We start from the raw sequence: 5,185 nt of genomic DNA, 5'->3' as shown, positions 1-5,185 counted from the left end.
ATGCATGAAATTGAGCAGAGAAGGAATGTTAATGATTTTAATTCTTATCATGTGATTTGTGACTTGTGTGAAGGTTATCATGCTACTAATACATGTATGCAAGCACAAAATGTGGGTTATTATGATGAATTAGAGCATTACAATCCTTGTTTTGATCGATATAGTGCTAGTTGGAACAATTCTCCTGCTTATGGTTGGGATAATCAATGTACTTATAGTAATTCTTCATATTTTTATGATTACCAACCTGAATGTGTCCAATATGAACCAAAACCATCTTGGGAGTTGGCAATTGAAATGGTAGCTAATGATTCTAAGCCATCTTGGGAGTTAGCTTTAGAAAAATTAGCTAATGCAACTTCCGACCGTTTTGATAGGGTTGAAGAAAGAATAGATGAACTGACTTCTCACTTTAGTAGAATACAAGAGAAATTGCATGCATTGTGTGAAGTTATTTCTTCTAATGATATGAAAGATGACCCTAGCATGAATGGTAGGAATGTTGTATGTGAAAATGGATTATATTTGGATGAAAATGATGAATTTCAATTGTGTTTCAATGAGCAAATGTCCATTTCACATAATAATATCTTTGGAACTAACTTTGAACCTCAAGAGGTAAGTTTTAATGACTCATTTTTCACCCCTCTTGAGGAGTGTATAAAAAGTACAGGTTTTAAAGATATTCCTGCCCAAGATACTTTCATGACATTTCCTTTGGTAAGTTCTCAAGTGGTGCATATTCAAGGTAATATCTATGAAACACTTGGAATATGTAAGTCACTTCCATCTCTCATATCATTAGATCATGTGGCTTTTTCTATTAAGTCACCTTACAATGATCCACCAAGGCATAAAATGGTGGATTATTCTTTAACAAAACCTCCTTGAAAAATGAGGTTCAATAGTCGAGCCAACGACTATAAATAAAAGCGCTTATTGGGAGGCAACCCAATGTTTTGGTTATTTATATTATTTTGGTGTGATTTTATGTTTAAAGTATGTGTTTGAGTTATTTTGTTATTTTTCATTTGTAGGTATTGGAAATGAAAGCAAAAGTGACCAAATGAGGTGAAAAAAGCGAAATTTGATCAAGGAACTCAACCCCTCAATTTGAGTAATTGTTGTTTTTGATTTGTTAGAAGGGGTGAAAATGCATATTTTGATCATTTTACATGTGCATGCATTGAGAATTTTAGCAAACAAATGATCTATGATGCATTTCGTCTGATTGGGGTACAAATGGTAATTTTTCAAAATTGGCTTTCTGCAAAAATTTCGCAGAAGAAAATGCACTTGGGCTGAAAACGCGCCTTATAATCGCGTTTTCCATAATCGCGTTTTGAATTCTGCGCCTATACTGAAGAAAACGCGCCTCAAAACGCGACAGGAAGTCGCGTTTTCTACCAAGTCGCGTTTTCTAGCCTGATCAAAAATTGAAAACGCGCCTTCAAATACGCGACTCCAAGTCGCGTTTTATAACACAGTCGCGTTTTCGATCCTGCAAGATATGTGAAGAAACGCGACTTCACAAAACGCGGCTTGTTGGCGCGTTTTGATGAGTCGCGTTTTCGGAGCAAAAAAAAAAAAAAGCAGATTCCTTGATTCTCTTTTTTCTTCTTTTCCTCATATATATTTTCTTGTACCTTGAGTTGCTTATTGTGTATTTTTTTTAGGTACATCACCAAAACAAAGGTTGAAATTACGGATCGCCGTTTTGTTTTATTAAGTCTTTGTTATCACTTTTGTTTCTCATTTTCCATTTTTAGGTTATATCACTAATGGTTACCAAATGGAACTCATGAAGCGATGAAGACAAGCGAACAACATACCTTGAAGCTTCATATTCAATCACAACAATAGGGGAGTATTATTATTATTTTTTTTTTATCTTGATTTTCCTTCTTACACATTGAGGACAATGTGTATGTTAAGTGTGGGGGGAGAATTGAGATTATATACATTGTATGTGATTGAATTATTAGTTGCAAATATTGGACTTGTGTTAAAATTCAAAATTTTTCTAAAATCTTGTCCAAAATTGCAAACTTGCCCCAAAAAGTTTCATATTTTTTCGATTTTATCCAAGGGGTACCAAGTTCTATACCATTAGTAGTTCAAATTCCTCCTACATTTGAGATAAATATATGTGATTTGGAAACTTCTTTTCTCATTTAACTTGGAAATGACTATTATGTGATTATAATTTTTGCATTTGTAGGAAAGTATATCTTTTAAAGTGGAGAAAATTATACCTATATTTTTTTTTTGCATATTTGATGAAATTTCTTCTCTTTATTGGATTTTATAAGTTAAGTGATAAATATGGTCAATAAGTGCAATACTCTTCTCATGATTATTTTTTTAGAAACTTATTATTCTCTTTGCTATAAAAAAAAATGAAAAAAAAAAAAAAAAAACAAAAGAAAAAAGAAAATAAATAAAAATTCTTCTACTCCAATGATTCTTGTACTTAGTAACCGGGAGTCTTCATCTACAAATGTCGACTTTCGCGTAAAACGGTACTTGAATTAAGAGTATGCAAAGCAACTTGAGTATGTGAAGTGTTGAGTAACCGGTGATCTTCATCTAAAAATGTCGATCCTCGCGTCAAAAGGCATTCTCACGTCTTAAGTAATATTTAGATATGTAATATTAATAAATATCTTTTTAAACAGAATTAAAAGATGATCATGAGTTTAGGAAGCATTATTATTGACCATATGAGTTGCTTGCTTGTGAAATCAGGTAAGGATGAAAAATCGATTTGAATTTGTTATAATAATGGTATAATTGGCTCTCCTTTACTTGATATTATGAGTACTTGAACTTAATTGAATAATTACATAATGGTTATTTACTCTGTTTTGAGGAAATGAAGTTGAAATGTTACATATATTTATTTTCAAATTTTGGATCATTGTTGGTTTGTATTTTTATTGCTTGAGGACAAGCAATGGTTCAAGTGTGGGGGTATTTGATAAGAGTTTATTTTACGTATTTTTAGTGTGTTTTATTAGTTAATTTTGGTTTGATTATTTAGTTTAATAACTAAAATAACTAAGGTTTTGGTAAAAAACTACATTTTATGTTAAAATGGCTAAACATTGCATTTTATGGATTTTTATGGTAAAAACTTCATATTTTGTAGGTTTAATGATTCAATCATCAAATGAAGTGCATTGAGAAGATATTTGGATGATTGAAGATGGATTAAAGTGGTGAAAATAAAATATGAAGTGTAAAAAGGAAAAATGCAATTTGAATCAAGAAAAGTCAGGTTTTGACAACTCTGACACGTTTTGGTATTTTGACTATATCTGGAGCTACACAGATCGGATCAAGGTGATCTTGGTACCATTTTGAAGCTAAGAGATATATCTACATTTGGTATGAAGACATCAAAGTCCAGTTCAGCCGTTTTCATAGTCCAAAAGTTGAAATACCGAAATTCAACTCAGCTGTCCAAAGTGGAAAACAGAGCTCTGACCAGTGTTTAGTATTTCGATCATATCTCAGGCTACAAAGCTCAGATTTGGATGATTCTTGAAGCATTGGAAAGCTAACTCAAAGGGCTACAACTTTGGTGTTTTACAAAAAATCCAGTTCAACCTTTATGATAGAGAAAATCGCAGCTGAAGTAAGGACAAAGTGAATACGCGAGTACACAAAACGTGACTTGTAACCGCGTTTTGTGTAGGCGCGTTTTCCGGCCGCAAGTCTGCAATTTTGCTCAGTCAATTCTCTTGTGTTCTGACTACTTTCCAGCTACAATCTGCAAGAGAATTCGGTGCACATGCTTTAGAAGACAAAAGGGCAAGAAAGTTGGCATATTTTCAAGTCAAAAACAATGGCTATTGACTATCTTAACAATTTCAGATTTGGAAATCAAATGCAGCAAGTTTGGACCAATGGAAAAGGAGCTTTTGGAGCAGTTTATATAGGGAGCAACCAGGACATGCAGAGCATACGGGAGAAGCTTGGAAGTGCAGAAATGTAGTTTTTCCATTCTCTTAGTATTAGATTAGTGTAGTATAGTTTAGCTAGTTAGTTCATCCACTCTTGTATATTGCTAGATTATGATGAAGATTGAGATGAAGAAGGAGGAGTTGAAGCTCATGTGACAAGGGTTATCTCTTCTCCAATTCTTTATCTTTTGTACTTGATTCCAAATTTAGTTAATATGCAAGTTCTGGATTTTATGTTTAATATGTGCTTTTAAAGTTTATACCTTGGGTTTGGTTGAACTTTCTATGATTGTTAGTGCTTATTATTTGGCTATTTGACTGCTATGATTTGAGCAAATTATTTAGTACTTTGGCTCTTTAAATCATGATTAATCTGGTACCATTAATTGTGATTATCTAAGGTGTTATTTCTGCAATGAAAATTGAGATTTAACATTAGTTCAAGAAGTGCTAAACATAGGGAGTACACTCACGAAAGTAGAGGTGCATCTATGTGGTTTTTAGTGATTCATTTCATGTAATTTCATTGAAGAAATGAACTTGTAACTAATTTCATAACCATGAGAATAGGTATGGATTAGTTATAAGTATAATTGATTCACTACGAAAGTAGGATTCAAGTGCATTAGGAAATTACACCATAACTAGCCTAGATGTAGTAATTAATGATCCAAATATAGCACTTGCATGAGTAGTTAGAGATACCATAACCTAAGGAGCTTTCATGTGTCATTTTGTATAATTTCAGTAGGTTAAATTTGTTATAATTTATTGATAGTCTAAATAATAGAGAAACTTTAGTAATACCGGTAATTGTTCACTCTTCCTTGTGGGATCGACCCGATATATACCCTAAACTACTAGTTGATCTGTATACTTGCAGTGAACGGGTGTAATTCGGTTTTTTAACTTGTACGTATGCAAAATACCCGTCAAGTTTTTGGCGCCGTTGCCGGGGAAGATTTGGCAATATCGGTGTGAAGAGCAACTTTATTAATTTAGACAATTTTTCTTATTTTTGTTGTTTTTGCTGTATCTTATGTGTTTTATGTCATTTTTTTTTTAATCAACTTTTATTTTATTTTATTTTTTTCTGTTTTTGTTTGTGTCTTGGAATCTATCCTTCTTAACTAATCTTACTTTTGAGATTGTTGAAAAGTAATTTTAGATAATGAGGAGGGTAGGTGAATTTGGAGGACAATGCTTGAGAAGTGGAA

Source organism: Coffea arabica, chromosome 4e (assembly GCF_036785885.1).
Source record: "Coffea arabica cultivar ET-39 chromosome 4e, Coffea Arabica ET-39 HiFi, whole genome shotgun sequence".
NCBI lineage: Eukaryota > Viridiplantae > Streptophyta > Magnoliopsida > Gentianales > Rubiaceae > Coffea > Coffea arabica.
The sequence above is the reverse complement of the archived record's forward strand: the minus strand, read 5'-3'. Positions refer to the sequence as shown.